Source organism: Neopsephotus bourkii, unplaced genomic scaffold (assembly GCF_033783945.1).
Source record: "Neopsephotus bourkii isolate Nb327-2 ecotype Australia unplaced genomic scaffold, CSIRO-AGI_Nbou_v1 NB_318, whole genome shotgun sequence".
Classification (NCBI taxonomy): Eukaryota; Metazoa; Chordata; class Aves; order Psittaciformes; family Psittacidae; genus Neopsephotus; species Neopsephotus bourkii.
Window position 1 is genome coordinate 9,825,607 of NW_026900826.1, and position 14,800 is coordinate 9,840,406.

General features: G+C 40.2%; 1 protein-coding gene across 1 annotated transcript in view; it reads right to left on the reverse strand.

Moving 5' to 3' along the window:
* The window catches only part of LINGO1 (leucine rich repeat and Ig domain containing 1), a 443,400-nt gene that overhangs the window by 131,186 nt on the left and 297,414 nt on the right, over nucleotides 1-14,800 (reverse strand). The gene's annotated exons all lie outside the window — the stretch shown is intronic.

A 14,800-nucleotide genomic window follows, 5' to 3' on the forward strand; every position in this document is an offset into this window, starting at 1 on the left:
TTGCCATAAGATTTGTTTTGACTGGTCATCTATTTCCATGTGGATATAAAAAGCAGCAGAGTTAATAACTGCATGTTAAATTTAGACTGTGAGACTTCACATGAACTGTTCTGACTGAATGGTGTTCTGAACATCATCCTAATATCAAAGGTATTTTCCTTACATGAGAAACCTTTTATGTTGTTTTAGCCTTAAAAGTCATTACAAGCATGAAAAAATGTGAACTCTGTTATAGATGGCTTCCTTGTGTTTTCTCCATAGGAAAATGCTTTAAATGTTAGGAGGTTTTTTAGGTACCTTACTTGCATAAGTTTATTGCCAATTGTAAAAACATACATTCTGTTCCAGTGCCATTTCAACAAAGTATTTCTCAAGGGAATTGCAGAGAAGACACTTATCAGAAGGGTTTGCAAAGCAGGCAGAAAATAACAGATTACAAGAAACTTTCCATCACGTTCCTAAAGATTATGTTCTTGTGTTGCTGTTGTGTGGAAAATAAAAGTATTGTAAGTATTGATATGCAAGTAAGCACGCACAAAGGGTTTAAATATTTATAGTGAGGAAGAGTGGGAAGAGAGGAGATTTCCAATGCATAGGAAAGGCGTTGGAAAAAAACAAAACTTCAGCTATTATCTGTGTCTTTATAGCATAGGCTTCTGGGAATTATGTTTAGAAAATGTTTTTACTTTAGTGATGCACAGTTCTTTATTCTCAGCTCTGAGATCAGTAAGGCTTCTCGGATAAGTGTCTATAATTGCCTTTTTATAGAGACATTTACGTAATGCTATATAAATGTAGGAACTCATTGGTCTATAGCTCTGTTGTATGCTTGGGCTTTTTTTCCCTTCCAGTGGATCAGTGACTGACAAATAGAAGACTCCAGGCAAGTGATATGGCAGGACTGTGATAATGCAACCTTGCAGTAATATATTAACTCAAAGTTATCATGAAAAAGGCATACTAGCCTGTCATATGCAGGTAAATTATACTCAAATGAATTGTCAGTTTACAGTACCTTCACTTTTGAGGCTTGTAAGTGTTTCTGGTTCTGAACTCACTTGGTAATATCTTATTACTGCAGGTGTGTATGTATATCATTGTAATTAAAAATACAGATATTTGACCAGTTGGCAGTTTGTGCAGATCAGAGAAACAAGTTCCCTGGCATTTGCTGTGACTTTCTACTGCTAAATAACTTAGTGCTTGAAAGGTAAATGAAATAGAAAGTAAACGCCCCAAAGAAGCTAGAAAGTACATCAGCAAAAGCGGGCAAGGAATTAAAATGGCTGTTTATTTGAAGGAAGAGATAAGGAAGGACAAATCAGTGAAACAGTTTACAAGTCAATTGCTTTGGGATATTGAACACAAAGGAGGGGTTTCAAGTGTGTTGTGTTAAATACTGCAGTAACAAACCATGGTTTGTAACTGCCTTGGAGAAGCTCAAAGGCCTGCCTTCAAAGATGGTAGCTCCCAGCCTTGTTTGTGGCAGCAGTCAAGTCTATCTGTTGTAGTTGTATTAAGGAAGAAATATGTGGTTATTTGGGTAAGGCTTGGGGAGGTAGTTGCATGATATTAGTGGCATGTGTGCTTGGGAGCTTTCATCTCAGATTGGCATAGATGGTCTCTTCATTTTTGGTAAAGTGGAGGCTCTTTTCAGATTTAATTCCCTGTTGTCATGCAGGTAGCAAGCATATCCTCTGTGAGGCTAGAAATGAGAACTTGCCTTTTGCTTGTATGCAGTGAAGGGCTTGGTGTTACAGTATATTCTTGGTCCCTTAGTTGCCTGCCCCTATAGTCTTGTGAAAGGTGTGCAGTTTGTTGTGTCCTCCACTCAAAGGACAGAATAGACTGAAAGTAGTGGAGTGGCAGATGCAGGAGCCCAGAGCTAAGCTTTCCATTTGAAGAAAAGAAGAAAACCTACTTGAAGCTGCTACTGAATTAAACCTACTTTGAGGTCACTGAAAGTTGGGTTCTGTGTAGTGAGCCCCTCTGAAATGACAACTTGCCATTGTTTTTTACAATTTGTTTTAATGGAGTAAATACTACTTGTTGTGCTTAGAGAGTAAATCTGAGCTTTACACAAAGGGGTAGGGAATCTTTGTGTATGGGCAGTATAGTACTGAAAGTCTAGCTTTGGTTTCAGAAGTTGGAGAGAAAATCCTGGGTCCACTGCTAAGGTTGCTCTCAATTAATTTGTTTTTAATTACTGTTTTCCCTCCACCTCCTCATTAACAGCTGAATGAAATGAAAACTTCCCATCTCTGTTCTGGGGGTGCCCTTCCAGCTCCAAGGACTAGGAGAGGTGTTGTCTGATACTCCTCTATTGCTGTGGCCTTTGTAAGGTTTTTTTTCAACTGCTTTAATGTTCTGTCTTCTATTCATTGCTGTCTCTGTCCTGGGAATGAACAGTGGTTATTTCTTCAGCTGTTGGTAGCCTTCCTAACAAAAAAAAAAGTCAGTGAAGGCATTTGCTGGTTTACTTCTGTGTTGAGCAGAAGCTTTTTAGCTCGAATACCTTGGTAGTGTTTGCCATAAAGATGACCTTTGTTCTGGTTTTGAGTAGGTGTTGAGACCAGATAATCTCCAGCAGTCTCATCTAGTCTAAAGCAATGTTTGAATCATTAAATGTGACTGATACAAGAGATGCATTTCTTGGTTTATGGAAGTGGATTTAATTCAGTATAGCAGAAACTATGGACTTTTCTCACATGGTTTCCTTTTACTTCCTTCTCAGCTGGACAGTAATAGGCAACAAAATAAATGTGGTGACTAGATACATACTTTCCCTGTGTCTAACTAGCTTTGCTGACTGAGATCCACCCAGCAAAGCACTTAACGCTTCTATGGATCTCAGTCAGCAAAGCTAGCTAGAATCTGCAGGGTTTTTTGTATGATTAGAAGATACTTATATATAAAATGTGTGATTACCAGGTGATATTAGGAAATGTTACTGGAAAAGGCATTTAAAGTAGAAATGCAAACAAGTTAATGGAAACTAAGACATGGATACTTGAGTAGAAGAAAGTTTCAGTGTGCAGTGGATGAAATGTTTCTGCTGCAGATGACACATACTTCAATTGTCAAGAAGAATACAGGTTTTTTACAAGCTGAAGTTTTGAGCAGTCTTTCCTACTCCGCTTAATGACTTGGTGTCGTTTCAAGTAATAGGCTGCTCCTTTTACTTGTCTTTCACATGCTGAACTCCAAGGCCTAAGCTTACTACACTGTGGGTGGGAGATGCGTGTGGTGCAGTAGTCCTCTGTGCCTCTCAGAACTCTTTATTTACACATTGCAACCTGCTTTTGGAGATCTACTCATTGCTGTTACATCTAAGGAAGAAGTAGGAGAGGTGACCAGCCTCTCATCATATATATCCTTCAGCAATATGCTCATTGCTGAAGAATCAGTATGTGCTGCTTATGGCAGCCAGGTAAGGGTTACTTAAAGATTTACTGAAGAGTTTCTTCTGGAGTGGATGTTTTGTCATGGAAAACAAACTGAACCTGCTGAATTCTTTTTAGTGAGCTTACCAGGGAGCTTTGGAATGCCAGGGGCCTATTTTGTCTACAGTTATACATAGATGACCCTTTCTAGAGGTCAAGAAACAGTTCTAGGGTGGGAATTGGCTGTTTTGGGAGACTGTTAAACACCAGGAAAGCCAAGCTTCCATTACTGTAGTACTGTGTTTTATTTCAGGAAGTCTCTAAGCTCCAATATGAATGCTAAAGTTTTCATAAAAGGTGAATACTTTCTGCTTTTAAAAATGTAATGTTTCAAAAGCAGTATCCTGCTTTTTTCCCTTTGTTCTGGGACATGTGGGAAGGAGAAAAATACAGATGGGTGCCTTTCCAGAGAAGCCAAAAAGAGTTGTGTCACTGAAAAGCCCCTATCTAACTGTTAGGATTAAATGTGGTGATGGATACTCAGGTAATTCTAACAGACTGCAAAAGTAACCAAGGAAAATAAGTTTTCCAGATATGCAGCACTGTGTTGGCACTTGTGTTGTAGAATGTTTAGGATCAACAAATCAAAAAAGGCAGATCATTGCCCAGACTCTTGTTTTCTGCCAGTTTGCTGTCTGTTTCTGATCAAGGCAATGAACTTTGGATGATGAGGTTACAGCGAGGTGAAGTCTATGCTGTAGTCCTTCTGAAAATACAAATATTTTTCCATTTTCCCACTCTTCAGTGCTCTGTAAACCAGTGTTACTGACCTTTTGTCAAGGATCACAGAGACCTGAGTTCTTATTTCTCTTTGCAGTAAGAACTGTGTAATGTGTATTCAGGTCAGATTCTTATGACTTCTGGATGTCTGAAACTAAGCAATGCCTAAAGGTTAGTTGAGATGTTCAAAATTAAATTGCTACCATGCTTAACCCTTTTAAGACTGGTTCTGTTGTTAGGGTGTATTCTTGGCTCTCAGATTTCCTATAGGGCCTTCTTTAAACCAGCTATGCATCTTTACCCATATATAGGGGCGTTGGGATAATATTTATGCTTTAGCTCAGAGGAACCTTATTTACTTAACAAATATATATAGAAATGAAATCAGTACAAGGGAATGTAAAAGCAGTATAAATCTTTGCTGTTTGCTAAATACGGTAAATACTCAAAGCTGAATGCCAAATACCTTTCAGAACATTTATAAAATGAATTAGGAATACTTTCAAAAGTGCATGAGACTGTTACGTGCAAGACCTCCATCTTCATGAGTGTTCAGTCTTCAACCTATTTGAAAAGATCTACATTCTTTTTTAGGACTGAATTCATTGTGTATGTAGATCAACTTAATATTGCAGAGCTTATGCAGGCTTCCAATTTGTAGTTCCTTTTTTCTAGCAGTTGAGGAGTGGCTCTGGAAGAGGGAAGTTGGAAGAGCAGATGATTATAGCCTTAGCTACACTTTTACCAGGTGCTGTTTGGCTCTAAGCTATAGGCACTGATGCTCTGCTCTTAGGCACTCTTTTCCCCTGGCTTCTTTTGACTCCTTCCCTACGACATGACAGGATAGGCACAAAGAAGAGATTGCAGCATCAGTAAGGAAGGCAGTCAGGTGAGCCACTGTCCTCACAGCAATTTGTTTGGGCTACTGGAAGTGGCTTGGGAATCAGATAAACTATTGCAAATACTTAGCTGTTGCTTTGAGCACTCAGCCTAGGCTGTGTAGGCATGCTGCTGGCATGGCTTCTTGCCTTTCAAATCCTGCTTCAACTGCAAAATGAAGTGTGTTCATTATGTATGCTACAGGTGGCCCAGGAATATGCTCTCTGCCAGGAATGGCTTATAACTGGAGAGCAGTTGGACTACCCCAGTGTGCTTATGCCATTGTTTCTGTTTTACTTTGATTTACATTCATGATGCTAAATAGCATCACTTCCTGGTGCCTTTGGTGGATTAAGGTAAGGATAGGTAAAGCTTTATTCTAAGTTGTCTACTTTCTGCTGTTTATATCAGTTATTTTATGGAGCCGTGGAAGTATCTGGGTTCTTGTATGACTTTAAAATATGTGTGCGTTCCCTTTTGGTGGTAAGGGGATTTGCCTACTAAGAGCATACAGTTTCTTTCATCTAAAATTTTCCTAGGGTTTTTTCAGTTCATGTTTTGGGCATTGGCACTGGTCAAAGGAGCTCTCTGCTACGTCGAGAGAGAAGATGCTTTGCCAGGATCCTGCTGTCATTTTGGTGCACTTCATGCAATACACATCCAGACTTTGGTTTGTGATACTTGCTAGCCTATTACCAGAGAGCTTTAAGAACATATTAAAACCAGATAATCCAATCCAGATCTTCACTATTCTTGCTCTTACAAAGAATTTGATAGTGTCAGTTCTGTTAGTCTTCTATAGGGAAATAAAGCAGATCAGAGTGAATGTTTATTTACCTGTTGTTTTACACAACTATGCCTATCTAAAACTTGAGATTTCTTCTAAATGGCAGATTTTAATAGCTCGTACTCATTTATTTAATGTTGGATAGTGCAAGGCAACCGCAAGAAAAGCAGCAGAAATAAATGGAAGCTGGCATGTCATGTTTTCCTCTAAAGATGGGTCTTTTCTGAAAGCAGGCAGGATTCATTGCGTGTTCTGTGTGAGAATCACTGATTCTTCCCACACTTCATTTCCTCTAACCTTTGTCCCCATACCCATATCAGTGTATTTAAAATATCCAGTTCTGTGCTGTCTTTGTGGCTCTTGAGGTCAGAGTAGATGCTTTTGTGTTGGGTCACGAAGCCTGTGGAGAGAGTCATTCTTTTAAGTATATACTCAATTCCTCCTTCAGTATGTTCTCACATCCAAAGTACTCAACCCCATATTCTGCGAAATGGTCAGTAATGACTTGTTTTGGTGGGTGTGTATGAGAAATTCCAATCTGTATTCCTCTGTGGCAGCAACTAGGGCTTCATCTCCCACAGCTGAGGAGTATATGCTGTGCTGCCCTGCTTTTGTGATGAAGTGTTGAAAGAGAGCAAAAGTGCTGCAAGAGATGTAAAAGTGCTGCAAGAGATTTAAAGTAACCTCTTAATCTCAGCAGCAGTACCCACTCTTCAGTTCCTTTAGTCTGAGGTGTGTAACTTTTCATTTCACTGTCCAGTCACAATGGGGATTCTGCGACATTCAGTTCTCTTTACTTCAGAACACTTGCTTGGGATTTAAAATAGTTGTGAAGCATTAATTGCTACTGTTTGTTGTTTCAGTTCTGTGATGCTCGTAAATGTTAAAGCTGGGCAAACACCAGCCTGTTCATTTCTTAATAAACTGCTTTGCTCGTGGCACTTGTGTGTTTGCATTCCGCAAGCAGTGAAATGATTGAGTCTTCCTGACATAAATGATCAGAGGAACAGAATTTGAATTCTGAAGGAAAGGAGCTGTTTACTTGCTGATGGGGAAGCTGACAGGATCTGGGGAAGTCTTGGATGATTTATAAGCATTGTGGTTTGAGAGACGTGTCTGTGCTCCAGGCGTGGTTTGTGTCTGTTCCATAGGCGGGTGGTTGTGGGGTTTTTATGGGGCATCCCTTTTGCCTTGTTGATGTGCAAGTAGCTGTTGGACAGTGTTGTTCTGTGAAATATGAGGTCCTCAGATCCTAGGGGGATTTCCAAATGACAGAGCAGGTGAAAAAGTAGACTCAGTGCCCATAGTAACTGGAAATTCAGAGGTTTCACAGGTAAATGACAAAAGCCGATGCCACCCCTGGTAGTCACATACTGCAGTTACATTAGGTAGAGTGATTCATTAAAAGAAATCTCCAGGTTTATTTTGATACTGTTTTTTTGTGCTCTGAATGGTTTATATTTTATCACCTATAACACAAGGATTGAATTAATTTTTCAGATTTGTGTATGTTAATAAAATTATTTCAGTGGCAACTGATACTAGCCTTAAGAAAGTTAATTCAGAATGCTTAATAGCTGTAATGAAGGGTTGGAAAACAAAGCCTCCGCTCTGAGTACCTGCGCCACAGTAAAGTGATTTTAGCTGTCTGGGGGTGGATAGCACAACTAATTGTACAGTCATCTCATTGTGGAGGTTTGTTTTGCCTTGGGCCATCTAAAAACCTTGTTTATTGTTGATGCAAAATTTCTTTCATGTATCTGAAGGAAAGGGAATTCAGTGTGGAGCTGTTCTTGCTTTTGTCTGTAGAGTTGAGTAGATACCTTTCCTGAGTAAGGGCTTAAATTCCAGAAAACAGGATTTTATATAGATGAGATCTCATATATGCCCCATCCTAATGCATTTCTAAAAATATGAATAGAATGTGGGATTGAACACTTCAAAAATACACTTTTGCAGATGTTTGGAGGCTGTTCCTAAGGTTTGAATATGAACAGGTTTGTTAGCACAAAGATCCAAATAAACTTAGCATAAAACTAACCTTTACAACTCTTCCTTCTTTCAGCTGCTTGGAAATGCAGCAGGACTCTGGAATCGTTTTTCCCTGCAAGTCTTTATTTTGGTCTCTAGTGCTGCTTTGCTTTTACTGGCAAGAAGTAAAAATAAAAACACTGGCTGTTCTCTGGTATATCCTTCTGGTCTGACAGAAAAGCCTTCATCCCATTAGATTTGGCTTGCAATTTTCCTAAAGTCACACAAAGACCTTTGTCTAATGAGTTGCCTGTAGGGAAAAAGTCGAATCTGATTTTTGCAGTCAAGGATGTTGGATAATGTGCTTCTGCTGCAGCTTGGTGGAAGAAAATGTCTTGCTGTCAAGAGAGAGTCTGAACTCTGACAGCTCCAGAAGCATTGTGGTTTTAATTGGAGATGTTCTTGCTTCAGTTTTCATTCTGATAGTCTGGCTACATGCAGGATTTTCTCTCAATAAATCATCTGCATTGAAATTACTTATATTATGAAGTGCTTGGACTCTGATGCTTAGATAAGGAGCACTGGGGCTCTTCTGTGATGTAGCAGATAATTTAGTTTAATCTGTTATGCTCTTAGTGGTAAAGTTTGGATCTGTTTGCTCTGGCAAAGAAGGGTCAGACACTTCAGGACTAGGAAATACGGGAGAAAAATCCTTCATTCAATAGGAATGTTTCTAGAAGTAGAGCTGTCAATGGAGTAACTGGAAGTCCTGCGGTGTTTTATAGTCAGGCTGTAAGTTGGATTTCTGACGCTGACTTCATACTTAAATATGCTTAACTGGAATAAATATGTATTTATAACCTTAGCTTTTAATTGGATGGGTAAATATTTTAGTAATTCTTGGAGGGTTTTTTTTTTTTTCTTTTTTTTTTCTCCTTAAGGCCATCTCATGTGGTGTAGCCATTGGAAAGGCAGCATTGCGAAGGACTCTTTTCACCCTTCTTTACCAGTGCTCAGGGCCATCTTAAGACTCCACATGGCCTTGGAATGAGTAAGAAGTAAGTCTGAATATTGCAGAGTTGTAGAGTCCAGCCTCATTTCAGGTATGTTGTGAATCACTTTAGAATCACAGACTGGTTTGGGTTGGAAAGGACCTTAAGATCATTCAATTCCAACCCCCCTGCTGTGGGCAGGGACGCCTCACACTAGACCATGTCACCCAAGACTCCGTCCAACCTGGCCTTGAACGCTGCCAGGGATGGGGCAGCCACAGCTTCTCTGGGCACCCTCTGCCAGCACCTCAGCACCCTCACAGGGAAGAGCTTCTGCCTTAGATCTAACCTGACCTTTCCCTGTTTCAGCTTGAACCCATCACCCCTTGTCCTATTGCTGCAGTCCCTGATGAAGAGTCCCTCTATAGCATCCCTGTAGGTCCACTTCAGATACTGAAGGCTGCTCTGAGGTTGACTTTACACAAGTAAAGCAAGTTATGTTTTGTGGCTGTTTCCTCATCTGGGGTGAGCTGTGAGACAGCATGGCACAGTGTTGGAGAAGAGCAGCTACTTGTAGCTTGCATTGTTGAAACAGTCTGGCCATTACCATATTCTACTGTCTCTAGGCACCTCCTTTGAAGAATTGGGATGCAGATGAGCTACACTGAGGTGATTTGCTAGATACAGTTGTTGGATTGCACATTTTAAATGGCATCTCTGCTGTTTGCCTAAAATGATCTGACTCTGTGAATAAACTTTTGACTGTGACAAATTCATCATTTTTATTGTATGCATAAAAGGCTTTTAAATAAACTTAGGCTTTAAATTGTGCATCACCCGTGTGTCTGGTTCTGCTGCCCTATAATAGTGTCATTAACAATGCAATCATGTTAATGAAGTTATGGCAAAGTCAGTCATTCTGTCTAGCCCCTGTCATGGATTTGGCCTCATCCTGATTTTACAACTCCTTCATTTTAACTTTTCCTTTCTACTGTACAGATGTGACTAGCAATCAGTTGTATGGAGCTTTCAGTCTACCCAATATATAACTCAGCTACTTCAGCTTTCTGACTAGAATAACGTTACAATTATATGGCATGGCCTACAAAATTTTGTGTAAGAAGAAATTAAGAAAGCTTGATTAAATTATACTGATGGTTTTGAAAGGTATTTGATTCCGTACTGCTTGATTCTTCCCTGTGAATTGATGCATGTAGTAGCACTTAGGTCTTTACGCTGTGTAAGTTCTTCTCTCATTTTGGCAAACTATGTTGGCACACTCTGTATTAGGTATGATCACTTATTGTGTGCAGCTGAAGTGCCCAGCTTGAAAACTTCAACTGGAAGTTCCAGAATACCATTGTAGGATTTCTGTTTCACAAAACCCTTGTTTTCCCTGAGATGAGGGAAGGGAGGGAAAGAAAGAGATAAATTAAACCAGATTTTTGATGGCTTAGGGTAACGTAGGATCTTCTCTAGGCTCCTAAAGAGGTTTAATATTAGTACACTAATGGATCTTTGGAAATTCTATCAGTGTTTAAACATTGAGAGCATGGAATGGTAGGAAACATATTATTCACAGGAGTTTTTGTTTGCCTCCTATTGGATTTTTGTGCACATAACTGCATTGTTTCTGGAGCCCAAGCTTGCACCTTATCCTCGTACTTGCCCTTTTTACTGGTGTTTGTCCTTTTTAAATACTGGTTAGTAGTGCATCCCAAAACAGACATCTGGAAACTCCTCCAGCCTCTGTAGGCCAGGTTGTTGCTGCTGTTCCACAACGGACCAGTGTTGCACTGGCTGTAGTAAATACAAATTAAAAACCCCTCAACTGCATCCCAAGTTGGGGTGGAGTTTGCACTTGGTGATAAAATCAGTGCACAGGGGAGCCTGGAGTGTTCAGAACTAAGGTAAAGTCAGAAACATGTATTGCTGATGGGATTGGCTTACCCATAGTGGAGTGGGAGGTAATGTCTGGTGCTGGCATTCAGGGAACTGAGTTTCTGGTGAGCAGTAGAGTGCTTAAAATGGAAGTAGAATCTCCATAGAAACCCCAAGTGGTGGTAAGATTGCGCATTGCAGTTCTGGTTTGGCTGTAGTCTTTGCTCCACCCTACAAAAGTAGTAAAGGAAATAGAATTGAGTGCATGCAGGATCTTCCTGAGCTTGTCTGTCCCAAAATAAATCGCAGGTTTTCAAACACTTTATCAAGTGCTGTTGTTAATGAAAAATCAGTCTTTCTGCACTCCTGCTTAGCTGGTTGCCTCCTTGAGCCAGTACAACTGGTAGTATAGCAGTACAGTGAACTCAGAGCTGCTCTAGTTTCAGAGGTGATGCTTACTAGCACCAGGTTGTGGTGCTTGTAAAGATTTAGAGTTGAACATCAGTTTCAGTTTTATCTTTGCATTTGGGTACAGAGAGTTAAAAAATGAAACTAGGATATATGTTAGCCATTAAAAAAGCTCAGCATACGTTGTTTCTTGTGCCTTGAATTTAGCCAAACATATCTTAGGTGCTTTGGCCAGAGTTTAAATTGACAGAGCTGCAAAACTGTGTGCATAAATGGATGCACAATATGGAACAAATGTAGATGCTAACTCTCAAGTCCTGTGAATTCTGTAAAGGTTCAGGTTTGAGAAACACCATTTCCCTCCCCGTTACTGATCTTTTCCTCAAGTTTTTGCTTTGCCCATTTTGTTACATCCCTGGAATGAACATGTAGCTCTGCAGTGGGGTTTAAACTAATGGGTAGTGGTTTTGAAGCAAAGACATGGGACAGTTATCCTTGAGGAATGTGACTGAAAGGCTTGTGTAGGTTCTCATCCATTCTCAGTGACCTTTTGGACAACCGTCTTGTTTTTTTTCCTTTCTGGAATAGATTAGAAGCTGTTTTAACTTCACTGATGTCAAGTTTTCTTTAGGACATGGCTCAGTATCAACTGAAGGAGTTAATACCCAAAGCATATGGGTTAAATTTAAAAAATCAAATGAAAGAGCAAAGTGTGTGTTCTCCCAGCTTCCTGTGTTTGTGTTCTGTTTATATGTTGTTAAGGTTGATGTCCAGCTGCCTCCCCACAGCCTTGAAAGCAAGCTTAGGCACTCCTGTTGCTGACTAGGTCCAGATGTGAAGAGGCACAGCAGGGCCTGGTGGGAAGGTCACAGTGGGCATGGGGGACAGAAGCACTTACCGTGTTCAGATGCAGAGGATATGTATTTGTGTGCAGTGTCAGTAGACTGACATGGTGAGGCTGGGAAGGGGTCCTTGACCCCCTGCTGAGGGTGCCTGGGCAACTAAGAAAGCTGTTTTATTTTTTCAGACATGTATAAAGCTTTTCATATATATGTATGTATGTGTATATACCTTTGTATAAATAGATTTGCAAGGTTTTAGTCTAATTTCTTAAGCTTCCTTTTTGGAAGATAACTAATTTCAGAGTTCTGACAAAGCTAAAAGATTGTGTAACGTGCAGCAAAACTTCATTACTCTCTTCTGTGACATCTGCATGAAGCAATTTGTGTTGTATACTTAGAAGTCATGCTTAAACAGTTTCTGGGCATCAGTGAAGAGCTTGTTCTTCAAATCAATTGTATTTTCCAGCTTTCCTCTAATACATTGAAGCCCCAGCCTTGGTGTAGGTTCTCTTCTATGTGTGAAGAAGTACTGGTTTTGCTTCCTTCATCAAGAATTAAAATGCTATATGCCCCACCAGAATATCTCACCGTTTTTTCATAAAAGCACTGTATTACTTGGGATTTTTGCTTTTTATGTCAGAGATGCTGGTATTTGAGAGAGAGCATAATGTAGAGTTTTGCTTCAGAGCACTGCAGATGTTGCTTTGGAAAGGACATCTGGAGGTCATCTTAGTCCAGCCTCCCACTCAAAGTAGGACTGTTGCCAGCACTGGTTTAGGTCAGTTACAGCTTTGTGTAACTGAGCATTTAAAATCTGCAAGGATAGGCCTCACCAAGTGTTGTGGTACCCTCCTGGTGTCCATTCAGAATGTGAGAAGACAATATATCTACTGAGAGTTTGGTTCTGTTCTCTCTGCTGCTTCCGTCATGTAGCTTTAGGTGTATAGATTGGATTTGCCCTTAGCCTCTTCTGCGAGACTGAGCTAGCCTGATGTCCTCAACATCCCTCATCACATCAGGTGCTCTAGGCCCCTGACTATCTTGGCAGCTCTTGGACTGTCTCCAGCTTGGCCACTCAAAACTATGTTCAGTTCATGGTTTACAATGATAGAGCATGAATTGGATTTCTTTATTCCTGGTTGGGTCTTTTGTCTACACAAGTAAAAGGTGGGAGTTTTTTGCTAGAGGTCAATGTCTGTTCTACTTAGGAGAAGTCTGCTTAAATGTTTTCTAGGTAAGGAATCTGTGATGGGGTTCTGAAGGATGATGTAAGGATCTCAACAGTTGGAAAAGCAGAAGAGAAGAGGGTGAATGTCATCTGAAAAGGGTGAATGTCATCTGAAAAGTGAGAGATCCTTGTCATCTTCTTACACTTCTGTGTGTAGGAAAAATAGTTGTCTTTGGAGACTTAAATGAACTTTGTGGTGGAAATTAGATTGATGTGATGCCTGTTTCATGGTGACCTTTGACTGATCTACCATGAGGAATAACTGGACATTTGCTAAACTGAACAAATTGGAAACTTAGCAGAGATTCATTTATCAGCTAACCTCTGTAGTAGCTTATGAAGGTGTAGAGCTGTTGCTACAGGGAGTAGATACTCTTATGTTTTCAAAGGGAAGCATGAATAAAGCAGGGCTCACAATCTCCAAACCGAACGTCAGATGTGCGATTACGCTCTTGGTTCCCGAGAACAGCCTTTTGACTCCTGACTAATTTTAACCAAATATAGCTGTAGAATAAGTGTCTCTCACATCCTGAGTCCTTTGAGTAGGAGTATGGTGCTCACCTGTTTGGGTGGCCTGCTGGTTTGTTGGCACAAGCTTTTCACCATATCAGGGATCTGCAAGTGATATTAGATGCAAAAAACAGCGTCATTACTTTTGTTTGTAGAAGACCTTGACCTGTAGAGCTGGGGTGGGGTGTGGGAAAACACTTATAATGTTAAAAACATGGAGCAGGAGTTTGTGACTCTGGTAGCCTTGATTTCAGTGCTTAGTGGAAGTGTACCCATCCAGGAGAATGCAGTACAGGATCATTAACTTGCATCAGAACATGCCTCTAAGCTGAAAGGCCAAGTATAGTAGCTGAAAGGGATAGCAATACTCTAGTTGAATATCTGCTAGCTCATCAAAGGTGGCTTCTAAACTGAAGGAACATAAAGTTAACTGGTATGGCCTTTTAAAATGTGCTGAAACTGCAACTCATAATCACAGAGTGAATTTGTTAGGGCTTTTGGGAGAGATTTTCTTTCCTATAATACAACAGGTCTGTATTTTAGTAAGAAAGGGGATGAATAAATTTAATTATTCTTTGGAATTTTTATCTACAAAGATACAAAAGAAACTTAATTCTCACTTGGGACCAGTTTGTATTGAATGAGAAATGCATTATGCCTTAAACTGCTTGCTTCTGGAACTGTTGTATGGGAGTCGAAGCTTAAAGCGGTCTAGATAACCGTGCTGTGTTCTCTTACTTAGCAGTAACACTCAACTATGTGCATAGGTATATTGTGAAAATGTGGATAAGGAATTCTCGAATACTGTCTTCATTTGAAACTTGAGGGGGGGCTTAGTTTCAGTTTTCTGTTGGGGTCAACACAGAAACCTGGTGAGAGTATGCAGTAGAGGATGAACAGGAACTTGGTTTGGAAGAGGGGACCTATGCACCCCTGTGCTGGGTATGATGAATGAAAATCTCTCTCAAGGGCTAAACCACAGTGTTACAGTGTGGTTTCCAGCAGCACTGTGAGACTGGCTCAGTTAAGAAGGGAACTCTGAACTGAAGCATCACTTACGGTCTTTCTTCTCTAACCTCAAGCATAGCTGCCTGTAGGATCTGTGCTGAGGCCAACCAGCTCTGACAGGGCAATTGGTT